At 39.6% G+C, this 14713-nt stretch overlaps 3 non-coding genes across 3 annotated transcripts; 2 read left to right on the plus strand and 1 right to left on the minus strand.

Moving 5' to 3' along the window:
* Window positions 1-343: 343 nt before the first annotated feature.
* On the plus strand, window positions 344-425 carry TRNAL-AAG (transfer RNA leucine (anticodon AAG)). Its single transcript has one exon. It is a non-coding gene; the product is annotated as a tRNA-Leu (tRNA).
* Window positions 426-4458: 4033 nt separating this feature from the next.
* On the plus strand, window positions 4459-4530 carry TRNAQ-CUG (transfer RNA glutamine (anticodon CUG)). The gene has a single exon. It is a non-coding gene; the product is annotated as a tRNA-Gln (tRNA).
* A 436-nt stretch (window positions 4531-4966) lies between these two features.
* Window positions 4967-5072, minus strand: TRNAL-CAA (transfer RNA leucine (anticodon CAA)). The gene is made up of 2 exons: window positions 5035-5072; window positions 4967-5012 (listed from the first exon to the last, which is right to left on the minus strand). It is a non-coding gene; the product is annotated as a tRNA-Leu (tRNA).
* Window positions 5073-14713: the final 9641 nt, after the last annotated feature.

Raw genomic sequence — 14713 nt, forward strand, 5'->3', positions numbered from 1 at the left:
CCCTGGAGTACAGGCGGATGTGGAGCCCACACGCCTTCTGGAACTCTGCGTCTCCGCGACCCCCTTTCCCTTGCGTTGGTGGCAAACGTGGCAGGAGCCTCCTCCCGCACCACCTGCGACGTCCCATTCAGGGACCACCTGGAAGCTGTGAGGAAGCTAAGTGTTGAGGGTCAGGGGGTTCTCGGGCTATGCTGGGGAGCAAGAGGAAATGCTGAAAAAAAGAGCCCGCAGGGACGGCGTGCAGGAAGGGACGGTAGCCTTGTGGGAAAGGGAGCATTGACAGGACTGAGATGGGGCGATATTCACTACACGGGAAGTGCAGAGGCGGCGAGGCTCTGTGGGTGGTAGCGTGGCCGAGCGGTCTAAGGCGCTGGATTAAGGCTCCAGTCTCTCCGGGGGCGTGGGTTCGAATCCCACCGCTGCCAGTGCAATTTTTCACCCTTATCTCTCTAACCCGATATGCGTCCATTTTCAAGCCCAGTGTGGACAATTCTCACAGCCTCCCTAGTCAGGCAGTTTCCTCTCCTACTTTTGCTTTCGCAGGAGCGAGAGATGACACTCATACGTACAATGTCTAACACATGATAGGCCTCCAGGTAATTATTTCAATTTATAAAGAATTAGTACCTACGTGTGAAATTTACTTCTTTGACCGCCATTGTATTTTCACCACTCAGAGGCGTCCAACATATAACAGGCCTTTGTTTAATTCATTCGTTTATTTAAAATAAAATTATTCAGCGCCTACTATGTACCAGGTACTTACTTGGGCCCTGCAGATACAGCAGGATGTCCTTATTACATTATTCAATAAATGATGGACAATGAATGGCTATCAGTCTTCCAGAATCCGCTGCAACTGGTGACAGGTACTGCCTACGCCACTGAGGAAACGAATTCTTTCTGAACCTGCCACTGTTCTCAGCATCGCAGCAGCCTTCTCATTTCACATTTGGAACCCTAATTATGCTGATCTGAGCTGTGGTGCCTGTACGAAAGGCGTCGCGCCTTGCCACGCAGCTGCCCTTACATTCCACCAGCTCCGGGCGCTCCGACTTTTTATACGTGTCTCTTTGTCTTTCTGGGGACGCCCTCTTTTTGTTCCAAGGAGTTCATTTCGGTCGCATCGGTTTTTTCATCCTCTGGGCCTCAGTTTAGCAGTTGCTTTCTCCTGGAAGTTGCCCTTGAACTCTCCCTCCTACCCGCTCCAGAATTACAATGAGGTACTGAGGATACCGAGGGGAATAGGAGAGAGGGTCCCTGCCCTGTTGCCTACTGGGGAAGACAAGCCTTAGACATATTGCCCCAATACGGCACAACTTTTACTGTAAAGAATGAGATTGAATTATGAATGATGTCTGAGATATTTTGTTACCAAAATAAAGAATGTTACCAAATACTAAAACAGTACAATGTATAGAAGAGCACACTTCATTGTTCTCAGTGATAGTGACCAGGGAAAGGGGGAGATTACAAATTTTACTTTAAACACTTCGCTTGAATTGTTAGAATGAGTAGTAATTCATCATAAATTGAATAAGTGAATTTACGAGTTCTAACTGAATTTTTTAAAAATCTCATTCTGACGCATACAGCAAAGAAATGCCGTGTGCTGGAGAGCATACAGCAGGCCTCAGCTCAGCCCTTCCTTCCTCTGGCAGACTCTCCTCATGCTACCTGCCCTTAATCCGATATTCCTCTTGGTAGGCATTGGGTGTGTTCTGCTATCGCTCAATCCCTCACTTATTTCAGTATTTACCATAGCTTTAGGAAAGTTTTGTGAAATTGTCTGCTCTTCTCCATATACCATGAGTTTTGTCAGATACGGAACCATTTTTCTTTTGCTTTCCCATAACAGAAAAACTAAATAAATATTTTGGTACGTTTCAGAGAATAAATACATGAAAGAATGTCTTTCTAATTGGTACATGAACAAGATACACAGAGATGAGGAGCCAGGAAGACCCTGTGATCTTCAGTTTTAGGTAAAGCCATGTGTTTGGAAGTCTCATTTGCACAGGACACTCCAGCTAACTTCGGTTCTTTACTGGTGATTATGCCACACTAACTTGCTCTTTCTGAACTCAATTCTGCTACCAGGGGATCAAAAACTATTTTTGCTCAGATTACCAGGAAACAAATTGTTTCTGGATTTTGGGGCTCAGACATCTCTTCCCTCCGTCATTTCCTTCAGTGTCCTTCATGTATTTTCTTTCACCTTGCAACATTTGTGAACCAGCATGGGCAATTCTAAGGAAAACATTCAGGCTTCTTAACATCAGACTCAAGAATAAATAAACAAACCCATGGCCATCTGCCCTATTTCTCAGATCTTTATTCACTGTTCTTTCCAGGGCATAAATGTGCTAAGGCTGAAATAAACAGACAATAGTCATGTAGACCCTTTTTCCCTTTGCCTGTTCTCAGAGGGCAGTTTAAGGCCTTTAGTTGAACAGTAGGCTTTTGAAGCCCTGATATCATTTGAAAACCAGTGGACATTTTTATTTTATTTTATTTCTTTATTTTTCTTTCTTCTTCTTCCTCCTCTTCTTCTTTTTGTTCTTCCTGTCTTTTTTTTTTTTTTTTGACACATAAGGCCGAGGCTCATAGAATAATAATAATAATAAAAGATACCTATGCTAGCTAAAGAAGAAAGACACAGTCCATTATTTAGCTGGGTCTGAGATAGTTTAGATCATTTTTTAAGGCTAGGGGACTCAAGGAAACAGAATGGAAAGTTTATGTGTTTGGAGGAAGGGGGAAAATATTTAAGAACACTTTATAGCCATTTAGCCAGAAGTTCTCAAATTTAACTGTTTTCTTCCTCACCTTCCAAAAGATGTATTCAATTCAATCCATGTTTATTAAGCAGACAACTTTCTTGGTTTGAGATACAACAAAAAAATGAATGCCAGAAAATGATTCAAGGGTTCCTTAGCAATACAGCCTTGAGAGACTACCAGAGACACCTTAAGCATAGATGGCTGATAATTAATATTTATTAATACATTGACTAAAGTAGTAATTTATGCCTGAGTATTTCTGTTTTTTATTTCAGCATATTATGGGGGTACAAAAGTTTGGGTTACGTATATTGCCCTTGCCTCCACCTCCTAGTCAGAGCTTCAAGCGTGTCCATCCCCCAGACGGTGCGCTTCGCACTCATTATGTACGTATACACCCATAGCCTCCCCGCCTCCCATCTGCCCGACACTTGATTAATGTTATTCCTATATGTGCTCTTAGGTGTTGATCAGTGAAACCAATTTGATGATGAGTACATGTTATGCTTATTTTTCCATTTTTGGGATACTTCACTTAGTATATGCCTGAGTATTTCTTCAAGTCATGCTACATATATGGTCTCTGTTACATGTTTTTACAGTTAATAGATAAATAATCATGTTATCTTAAGATTTGAAAAAACAAATGACTATGTTCAGCACTATGATATCCTCAGTTGGTAATTCACACTCTAGGACACCTATTTGTGGGGCCATCTGAACACTAAAGTAGCCACCTGGGAGCTGGGACTCAGAAAGGCAAAAGATGAGGAAGGGAGAAGAGGAGGGGGAGGCCGAGGGGAAGGAGAAGAGGAAGAAATTAGCACCTTTTAGCCCTGTCAAATTTAGCCTATTGAGTGAAGGCAAAAAGAAGTCTAAAGTCTCCAAAAAGTCTAAAGCTGGGCTATCCTACTGAGTATTCATTCGTTCATTCATTCACTCATCCTTTCATTCATGCGTTCATACAGCAAATGTTGACAAACTAAGTACCAGACCTCGGGTTATCAAAAAAGAGTGAGACTCAGTCCTGCACTTAAGGCATTTTGGAGCTGGAGGACAGATTTTCAAAGTTCAAGCCTATGATTACAGGTGAGTGGGAAGTACCAAGATACTGGGAGAAACCAGGAGAGTTTGTGCAGACCAGAGGGGGACAGAGTGAGTGGAATTCAAGGGAAGGGAAGTGCCAAGATACTCCGAGTTTGCTCTGGAGGTGTCTACAGATATCGTAGAAAGAACACGTGAAACGGTACAGAGGAGATACTATATTTTACTTTTCTCCCTTTTAAATGACGAGACAAATCCAAATTGCCCTTTCGTGGGTTGGACATGACAGCAAATCAAAATCTCCAGGAGTAACCATATTCCTGGATCAGGATCCTGCTCTGCCCCTGAGACAGCGGGTAAGAAACCTGGGAAGAAGACACAGTGGATACAGTGTACGGACCACTCCCATGTCCCCTCCTGCTCCAGTGTTTGACACTTCTATTGCCTCTCCGCGGAGAAGCGCAGAGATTTTCATTAAAAAAAAAATCATCCCCGCAAAAATTACTTTAAATAAATTAGGAAGAAACGCAGAGCTTTCACTTAAAGTAGTATTTTATTTTTAATCGTAGTCTATGAGAAAAATGAGGAAAGAGACCCCAGATAGATCGGGTGTGCAGCTTTCACCAAGAAGGGTTCCATGGTGTAATGGTTAGCACTCTGGACTCTGAATCCAGCGATCCGAGTTCAAATCTCGGTGGAACCTTTCGGGTTTCAGCCTTTTGCCTTGCCTCCGTTGATTTAGCGGAGTGAACCGTGTTGCTTTCGATTCCAACACTTTGATTTTTTGATCGATTCTGACACCTAGTAATGACATGTAGCATGCGATCCTAATCCGTGAACTCAGGATCAGGCTATAATCACAGAGGCCTCATGTGTGTCTTTTCTGTTCCCATCACCTTAATTTTCCCCCAAGGTTGCCCCTAGGTTAGTGTGCATTTAGTAAATGTGCCTTTAATGAACTAACCAGAGCAAAGAGCACGTGATTCGTGATTAGTGAGCAAGATGGAAAAGGAAGGGGAGAGATCTCATTGAGGGCCCATCATTTTTGTTAGGATCGAAAAGGTCGAAGGAAGAATGAAAACAAGGAAATGGCTGAGAAAGGAACAGGTTAAGGGGCGTGGGGGTGCAAAAGATGCTCGTGTCAGAAGTGGGATTCGAACCCACGCCTCCATTCGGAGACCAGAACCCTCAGCTTGAGGAAGTAGAACTTGAGTCTGGCGCCTTAGACCACTCGGCCATCCTGACACCTGAGGCAACTGTTCCCAAATGAATATAATCTTCAATTATTACGATGCCTGTGTGCTAGTATGTGCCATTATTATTTTTACAGTTTATGGTTTAATCTGAGAAATGGAAAAGTAAATCCCTACAAATTAATAGAAAGTTCTTTTTTTTTTTTTCTCGATAGAGTTAGGAAGTTTGATTCAACTTTCCAGGCTTTCCTCCCAATCTGAACTAGAATTCAGCGTTTCACGCCCTTTTCCTCACTTCCATCTACCCTTCCCTGCCCGCTCCCGGGTACAGGAGCGCGAGTATCCTAACAACCCAGTCCCGGACTGGACGAGAGAACCCGTTTTATCCGTGACAAGAAAGAACACAGCACGGGCTGTGTTACATTATATATAAGTTCCATATCAATACACATATTCTTTTAATGACATAATGACATAATATTGTAGCATATACCATAATTGTTTAATTAATGCATTTTATTTTTTTCCTTTGCTGTTTTCTTTTTAACTACTTAGGTTCTCACTCTGTTTTTCTCACATAGGCCCAACTCGATAAAACATTTGATTTGATTTGTATTAGATTTTAGTAGTAAACAAATCTGGAAATAGCAGATGGTTTTATAATGGAACTTTTCATTATCTCAAAATAAAATACCTCACGCTGCTTCTACTGTTAGAAGAAATTTCAGGACTTGTAAATAGATCAATATTTCTCAAAAGCAAATGGCAAATTTCTGAGACAAAGTTATGTTTTTAACTTAACACCACTTTAAATTTTGAAATTTAAAATAGAGTATCTACTCCCCTGCACAGAAAGGAGTGCTTTAAATACTTGAGAACTCATTTGTTTCCTTATTCTTTTAAAATTTAATTTTTTTTTTTTTGGATAGCTAAGACATGCACATATAGCCACCTGTAAGGATGCCTTGACACTAGGAGTTCGAGGTTGAATTTGAGTGATGATGACACCACTGCACTCTAGCTTGGGTGACAGAGCAAGACCCTCTGTCTCAAATATATATACATGTATACACACACACACACACACACACACACATATATAAAGTCCACCAACTTTTCACCCCAGAAATACTTTCAGATTATAGGGTCTCAGTCTGTTCTGTTCTGTTCTCGGTTTTTAGTGTGCTTTTGGCTGAAGAATGACCAGTCATACCAAAAGCAAGGCAAGCATGAAAAGATGTTTATTGAGGAATGGTGAGAGAGATTTATAGAGCAAGAGCAAGATATGTTTGCCACAGACAATGGACAGACCCCTCTGTTGTAACAAAAGGGCCCTGATTGTGGTCTGGGGTCTTGTTTTACAGTGTCTGGATTAGGCTCTCCTTGTGGTTCAGATGTCACCGCTAAACCACTTTGATGGACAGTTAACGACAGGACAATTAGCCTTAGGTTATTTTAGGTCACTTTCCAAATCCCATTGTGCCTGGGCTGCCTGGCCTATGGGCTGGGGGATTCCCTCATTCTTTTGCAGATTAGCAGGGGTTCATCCTTCTCCCAGGTGTAGCAGTTGCTCAGGCCAGGCTTAAGACGAGGCAGCACTAAGATGGGGTGCCTACTCTTGTCCTTCCTCCCAGGTGAGGCAATTGTTCCAGGCAACACCAAGGCAAGGCACCCATTTTTGTCCCTAGGAGAGTCTCTGAGGTCCCTTGCTATCTACCTAACAAGATTACTATTATAAGAATCATTTGATCACACCTCTCCAAGGTTATTTATTTATTTATTTATTTTTGGAGACAGGGTCTTGCCATGTTGCCCAGGCTGGTCTTGAACTCCTGATAACTTTTTTATTTTTTGTAGAGACAAGGTTTCACTATGTTGCCCAGGCTGGTCTCAAACTCCTGGCCTCAAGCAATCCTCCCTCTTAGGCCTCCCAAAGTGCTGGGATTATAGGCATGAGCTGTGGCCAGCCACCTCCAGGATCATTTCAACATGGATTTAGCAATCCCTCCAACCTTGCTTTCTGCAGCTCCTCCCCTGTCTCCGGTCTCCATATCAATGCCAGAGCAAAGACAAGAAGCAGCCGAACAGGGCATGTAGTGCTCTCTACTTTGTTTCCTTCTACAAGCTATTCTGAAATTCTCTTCCAAGTTGGGGTAAGATGGATGACAGAAGAACTGGCTTTTTGCTTATACTAAGTTTGACACATTTCTAATATTTTTATGAAAGTTTTCTTATCCTGTGTTCATGGTTTTTGTGTAGTAAGAAATTTGGTCTCACCCAAAGAGAGGTCTGGCCTGTGTTTTCTCTTGGGAGGTAACCTCTAAACACTTGGAATTTCCCTTGTGAGAGGAGTGTTTGCTGTTCCTAGTGGGCTCCTCAGAGCGCACCTGACAGTTTATGCGGATGAGATTGACTGTGTGGGGTATGCACACACATGCCTCAGGTCTATTTCATGAAGCCTTTTGACTTTTGGCTAAGGGAAGATGTTGGAAAATGAAGAAGAGAGGGAAGAGATGAGGACCAAGAAGGGTTTGGCCGGTAACCACATTTCACATCCTATTTTGAATGCCTTTGGAGAGAAGGGTGAAGGTTGACTCAAAGGAATTGTTTCAACATAAACTGTGAAGTTCAGGTTACAAATAGTGCTAATTCAGGGTCTGTGAAAGAAACTGCTAATTGCCTACCCATACCTATTCTTACCTTCTTCCTTCCTTCTTTACAGAACCCAGATTTTTATCCTGGATAGCAATGTGTTCAGCTGAAAGACTGTATCTTCCAACCTCCTTTTGCAGTAGCTGATGACTCTTAAGTGGAAGTTGCTTTTGTGGAGAAGAGACTTCTGAGAAAGATCTTCAAAGATAGGGTGATAATTTGTCCCAGTTTATCTAGGATATTTTCTATTTCCACCTCTTGCCCTAGTATAGTTATTCAAAGCACCACTTTCTCTCTCAAAGGTGTTTAAGTTTATGCAAAGAATAAAATGGTTACCTTTTTTATGGCCACCTTTTTTTTTTAAAAAGGGGGTTTACTCACTTGAGACAAATGATGTTTGCTCTTTTTCTTTCCTATCTGGATTATGAAATTCCAGCAGTCATCTAGACTATGAGATAACATTGAAGGTAGATGCCACACCCAAAAATGTCAGAGCAGAAAAATAGAAAGAGACTGAGAAACTGAGGATAATGAAACTGCCATTCTAGTCCTCCACTGCCTTCTCCTGGTTTTTTTACACGAGACATATAAATACTCTGTTATAGCTAGGGCCTTCAGTTGGGTTTAGCCAGGAGAACATAATTGTAATGGATATAGGCCCCAGCTGACTAAAGAGGGTGAGGGTAGGGGAAGGGGAAATAGCTGACCTTATAGATGTTTCACCAGCATCCAGTCCACTCCAGTCCATAGTACCCATGAGGTTTCAGAGTTTTGACTTCAAGGATAAGCCTTAACTGGTATAGACCTAAGAGCATTATCTCAGCCCACCTGCCACAGTAATTGGTTCAGGGATAAGTAGCAAAACCAAATCTAAGCCAATTGGTACATGACATTTCTCTGTCCACAGTGATTAGTCCAATAAGAGCAAAACACTGAGCTTTGTTGGCTGAGAGAAGACAAGATATGGATGTTGTGATACGCAGAAAGTTTAAAAAATTTTTATTTTGTGATAATTGTAGATTTACATACAGTTGCAGTAAATAATAGAGATCCAAGATACTCTTTACCTAGTTTCTCCCTACAGTAAGTTGCATAAAGTATAGTACAATATTACAACCAGGAAAGTAACATTAATATAATCTGCCAGTCTTATCCAGATTTCACCATTTCACATGCACTCATGTCTTTGTGTTAGTTCTCTACAATTTTATCGTGGGTATATGTCACATGTGACCAACACCGCAGTCAAGATACAGAACTGTTCCATCAGAAGGATCCCTTATGCTGCCCTTTTACAGCCACAGATACAGCCTTCCCTCCCCTCTTCCTAATCCCTGGCAACTACTAGTTTGTTCTCTATCTCTAGAATGTTGCCATTTCAAGAATGCTGTGAACTGAATCATACACATTGTAACCTTTTGAGATTGACTTTTTTTTACTCAGTATAATTCCCTTGAGATTTATCCAAATTGTTGCTTGTTTCAATAGTTCATTTATTTCTACTGCTCAGTAGTATTCCATGACATGGATGTACCACAGTGTGTTTAACCATTCACCATTCAAGGATGTTTGGGTTATTTCCAGGCATGACTATTATGAAAAATGCTCTGTGCAGATTTTTGGGTGAACATAAGTTTTTATTTCTCTGGGATAAATGCTCAATTACATGCAACTTTGAAACTCAAAACTGCAGCAGCTATTTGGCTACCTCATCAGAGAGTCCTCCCCTGATCATCCTGTGTAACAGCCTAATTAGTCTTCATCCTCCAAAACCTGATTCTTTTTCCCTCATGGCATCATTCATAGTATTAATATATATTTCTTGATTTGCTTATTGTCCATCTCTCCCTCTAAAAAGTAACTCCAGGAGCCCAGGAACTTTGTCTATTTTGTCCTGCACAGTGTCCTGAGCCTAGAAGACTGGCACAATAGTTGACATTCAACAAATGTTTGTTGAATAAATTAATGAGTAAATACCTCTCAGATATGTTCCCATTAGATCTGACTCATTTTGGGGGCGGTAGCTGAACAGCATTCCATTATGTGCCTGTACAGTATTTTCATTAACTTGTCCTCTACTGAAGCATATTTATGTTGGTTCCAGTATTTTACAAATCCAAACAATGCTGTAATGACAATCCTTGTATAATCAAATATCTTTGAGCAGATGGCAGAAAAGTGGAGAAGTGGAGTAGAGGTTCAAAGCGTATGTGCATTTACAATTTTTTAGCTATTGCCAAATTGCTTTTAATACTTTTCTCCCAATTTACTTTCTCACAATATATTAGAATTTCTCACATTCTCACCACTATTATTTCAAAGTTTTTAATCTTTGCTAATCTCATAAATGAAGATCTTTGTCACCTCTTTTCATATGTTTATTGGCCATTTGTTCTTTTTCCCTGTACCACCCATTCATATCTTTTGCTCATTTTTCCTTTCTCTCTCTCTCTCTCTCTCTGTCTCTCTGCTTTTATTTATGAAAGTATATTGTCTCTCAGGGAAATTCATTCTTTATTTGCTAAAATAAAAGATGAAGAAACTTTTTGTGTGTATAAGTCACTTGACTTTTAATTTTATGTGATCAAATGTATCATTTGTGGCTTCTGTGTTTGGGGTCATGTTTAGAAAGATCTTCCAGATGACAAGTTTTTTTTTTTTTAAATCAATTTTCTTTTTTCCTAGAACTTTTATGGATTCTTTTATTTAAATCTTTCATTAATCTGCAATATATTTTGGTATAAGAAGTGAGATGGGGTATTTTTTCTCTCCAAAATAGCTAGCCAGTTGTTCCAAGATCATTTATTGAATGTACATCACCAACCTGCAATTTCTTATCTTATACTAAATTCTTATTGACATTTGGCCTTTTTCTCAATATTCTATTCTGTCCCATCTGTCAGATTTTATTTTTTTTTTATTTTTATTTTTATTTATTTATTTTTTTTAGATAGAGTCTCACTCTGTTGCCTGGGCTAGAGTACTGTGGCATCAGCCTAGCTCACAGCAACCTCAAACTCCTGGGCTCAAGCGATCTTCCTGCCTCAGCCTCCTGAGTAGCTGGGACTACAGGTATGCACCACCATATCTGGCTAATTTTTTCTACTTTTAGTTGTCCAGCTAATTTTCTTTCTATTTTTAGTAGACACAGGGTCTCGCTCTTGCTGAGGCTGGTCTCAAACTCCTGACCTCAAGCAATTCTCCCACCTCAGCCTTCCAGAGTGCTAGGATTATAGGCATGAGCCACCACTCCTGGCCCTCAGTTTATTCTTTAAGTTTTTTAGTGTTGTATATTTCCTGACTATTCTTTTAGCCTAACTTTAGTATCAGTTGGTAAAAGACAGATAAGACAAGAGGAGATGGAGGAAGCAGAAATACTTTTGTCCTCACCAGGTCACAGTTTGTTGCCTAAAAAAATAATGAGGGAGGGAGCAACAGTGTCAAATGCCTCAGAGATGTTAAGACAAAGACTGAAAAGTATCCTTGGATTTGGTCAATACTAGTGGAAGTCACTACCCTTCAGGGCAGGTAGGTTGAATAGGGCAGGTATGAATTTATTTTAAAACAAAATATTTTATAAATAAAAACTGTATTTTGTCATGACTTCATGCTAAAGAGCTTGCACAAAGTCCCAGAGGCAAAAAAGAAACTTCCAGGCTTTCTGAGTGAGAAGTGACAGAATGAAAGAAGTATTTTAGGAAATTTTTAAGGATGATTCTCTTCCTTGAGGTGGTACATAAATCAAGAAAAGAAAAAGACCACAATTAGGGAAACTAATGGGAATAGGTACATGGTTACTAATTCCTTTCAAAAACATTTGCAAACTGATACATTGTTGTAACAATTTAGATCAGAGTATAGTAATAGAAATTTAAATGAACAGGCAAGGTGAACAAACCAAAATTCCAAGAAATCTAGAGGATGAAGGGAAAACAGTAATCATTCCAGAAAGCAGCTGATAGAGATTACCAAATATAAATCTTGCCTTTCCCCCTACTCCTAGCCTACTCCATTCAACCCATCTATTTTGTTTGACCCTTCTTTACCTCCAGGGCACCTGCTTACAGGGGTTATAAAGTGTTGAGAAGATAAACACCATCAATCCTGAAAAACAAAGCCAAACTTCAGGCCTGCATCCTTTAGATAAGGAGGAGGTGGAGGACATCCTGATCTACCTGTCTGCATCTCTCGTATTTACACACAGTTTAAATGCTTATTAATCTTTTTTGGAGTAAATCAGAGTAGAAGCATCCTTTAATTCCTCCAAATGTCAATTTTGACCCAATCTCAAACCAAAACCAGACTATGATGTGGCCTAGCCCAATTAATCTCCATTTTTCTGGAAGAGGGCTAGGACTATTTGAGCCTGGAATCTCAAAGACTGGGAACTCAGAGCACGATTGAGAAAGGGCATGTGGACTTGGGGCTGGCAAGTCCACTTAGTCCCTCAGACTTCCTATTCCATGGGGAAGAGGACCAAAGTGGAACTCTAAAGTGATAGTCTGAAGGCAGAAGACCCCTTGCTCAGATACAAGGACAATACTGAGAAAATCCCAAAGAAAATTAAGAATTACCAAATCAGGGATGAAGAAGCAACACAAAAGAGCTGGAAGTCTACTGGATGACATGAGAATGAGTATTGCGGGATGCCAAGACCCTAGACCAGGGGTGGGGAACCTGCAGCCTTAAGGCCACATGTGGCCTTATAGGTCCTTAAGTGTGGCCTTTTGACTTAATCTAAATTTTGCAAACAAATCCTTTTATTTTATTAATACATTTTGTTCATCTTTTATATTTTTTATTTTATAAAATGAACATATTTAAAATAACAAAGAACAAAATAAGTTTCAACAAAATAAACCTCCCAGATTGACCAGCACAATTAGACCATTAGTAACACATAAGGGCTAAATTGACAGCTGCTACAATCATGATTTAGTTCTAACTTCCCCCCACCTGACTGGCACCACTACCACACCAGGTTGGTTGGCTAGAGTTTAGGGGAGTTGAGTATGCCAGTTTGTTATTAGCTTTTGACAATGGTGCACTGTGTTTCTATTTGAAGTGGAATTTGTGAATAGCTGCACAGCTCAACAGTATTTTTTAATTCTGTCTGCTTAACAGCCCAGCATGTCAAAGAAGACCAAGAGAATGCTGAAGGAAGAAAACAGATTTTTTAAAATGAAGATTAGGAATTGCAATATTATCTTGTTTCTGCTAAAGATGATTTACTTGCTTTGTGATACTGCAATATCAACATTAAAGAAATTCAATTTTCATCAGCATTATAACAATCAAAAGTACCACAAATATTTTAAATTAGAGGGAGAGGCGTGAAAGGTTGTATTGCAGAAATTAAAAGATGAAAAGCAAAAGCAAAGACAATTCTTTCAAGCAGTAATAAGACCTGGAAATAATGCCACTGAAGCAACTTATAAAGTAGCTTATATACTCAGGACAAACGGGAAGCCATTCAGTGATGTAGAAATTGTTAAAGAATAAATTGTCGAGGTTGTAGGATGCTTAGACGCTGATAACATTTCAAAGTACAAACAACTGCCTCTTTCAAGGAGAACCATAACTGACTGGCATCATGAATTACGCTTCAATTTGACAGAGAAACTTCATGCAATACTTCAGAAGGAAAATACATATTATTCAATCGCTTTGGATGAATCAACTGATACTACTGACTGAGCATAGGTTTTATACTTCATTTGTGTTGTAACAGAAGCTTTTCTTTGCTATGAAGAGTTACTCATTGAGATGGAAAAAAGTCTTTAAAACAAAACAACAACAACAAAAAAGAGTTACTCACTTTGAGCACTCTCGTGAACAGAACATGGAGAATATCTTCAACAATTTTCAAGATAAATGTTGTGAGGTTGGACTGAATTTGGGAAATTTAGTGAGTGTGTGTACAGATAGTGCACCTTCCATGACGTGAAAACATGAAGAGTTTATTGTACAGATGAAACAAGTATTAACAGATCCAGATGCTCTCATTTCTTTTCATTGTATCTTGTGTCAGCAAAATCTCTGTGCTAAAGTGGAGATTTAAAAAATCCAAGCATTTCAAAACAAGCTGTCTTTTTTCAAAACAATTCTTCTTCAAAAGGAAATTTCAGGTAAACATTTTCCCCAGTTAGCAAAGGTCATTGATGAGCAGGATGATATATGCAAATCATTTGAAGAATATGCAGCTGTTATAGACCTATTAATCGAAGAATACAATGAAAGGTTCACTGACTTTGAGAATCATGACATCACACTCAAATTAGCATTTCAGCCTCACCTAGTTGATATCACGAAGGCACCTAAAGAACTACAGATGGAATTGATTGAGCTCTCGGTAGATGACATTTTAAAGACATTGTTTGATGCTAAGAAAGATTCAATTGAAATATGGGAAAATGCAGAATACCCACGTCTGTGTCAACATGCCCAAAAAATGCTTTCTTGCTTTTCAATCACTTATTGCTGGGAATCTATATTCTCCTATGTAACCCAAATCAAGACACCCTTAAGGTCGCAAATGACTGATACCCATCTAGGGGATCACCTGAAACTTTGGACTTCCATGCTGCAACCAAATATTCAAATGCTTTCCAACAAAAAGCAGACACAACACAGTCATTAAAAGGTTAACTTTAAAATTAACAAAGTTATCATTTTTTGAAACTATTAAATACATAGTAGTTAGATTTTTACAAAATAATGTATATTTTCAGTATATCTAATTGAAGCTTCTTGAATGCGGCCTGATTTAATTACAGCTAAATTAATGCAGCCTTCGAATATGGAAAGGTTCTCCACCCTTGCCCTAGAAAACCGAAGGATTCTCAGTCTCTAGTTCAGAAACGAGCAAAGAATTTTTAGGCACTACTCAATAGAACCACCCTATGCAGTAGGCATTTTATTCCTATTTTAATGGATAAACATCCTTATGGTTTAAAAATTAAAAGATATAATGAATTCTACCTCCTTGCTAGGGTTTCATTACCATCCCCATGTCACAGGAGGAGAAACTGAGGCTCAAAA

Source organism: Eulemur rufifrons, chromosome 18 (assembly GCF_041146395.1).
Source record: "Eulemur rufifrons isolate Redbay chromosome 18, OSU_ERuf_1, whole genome shotgun sequence".
NCBI lineage: Eukaryota > Metazoa > Chordata > Mammalia > Primates > Lemuridae > Eulemur > Eulemur rufifrons.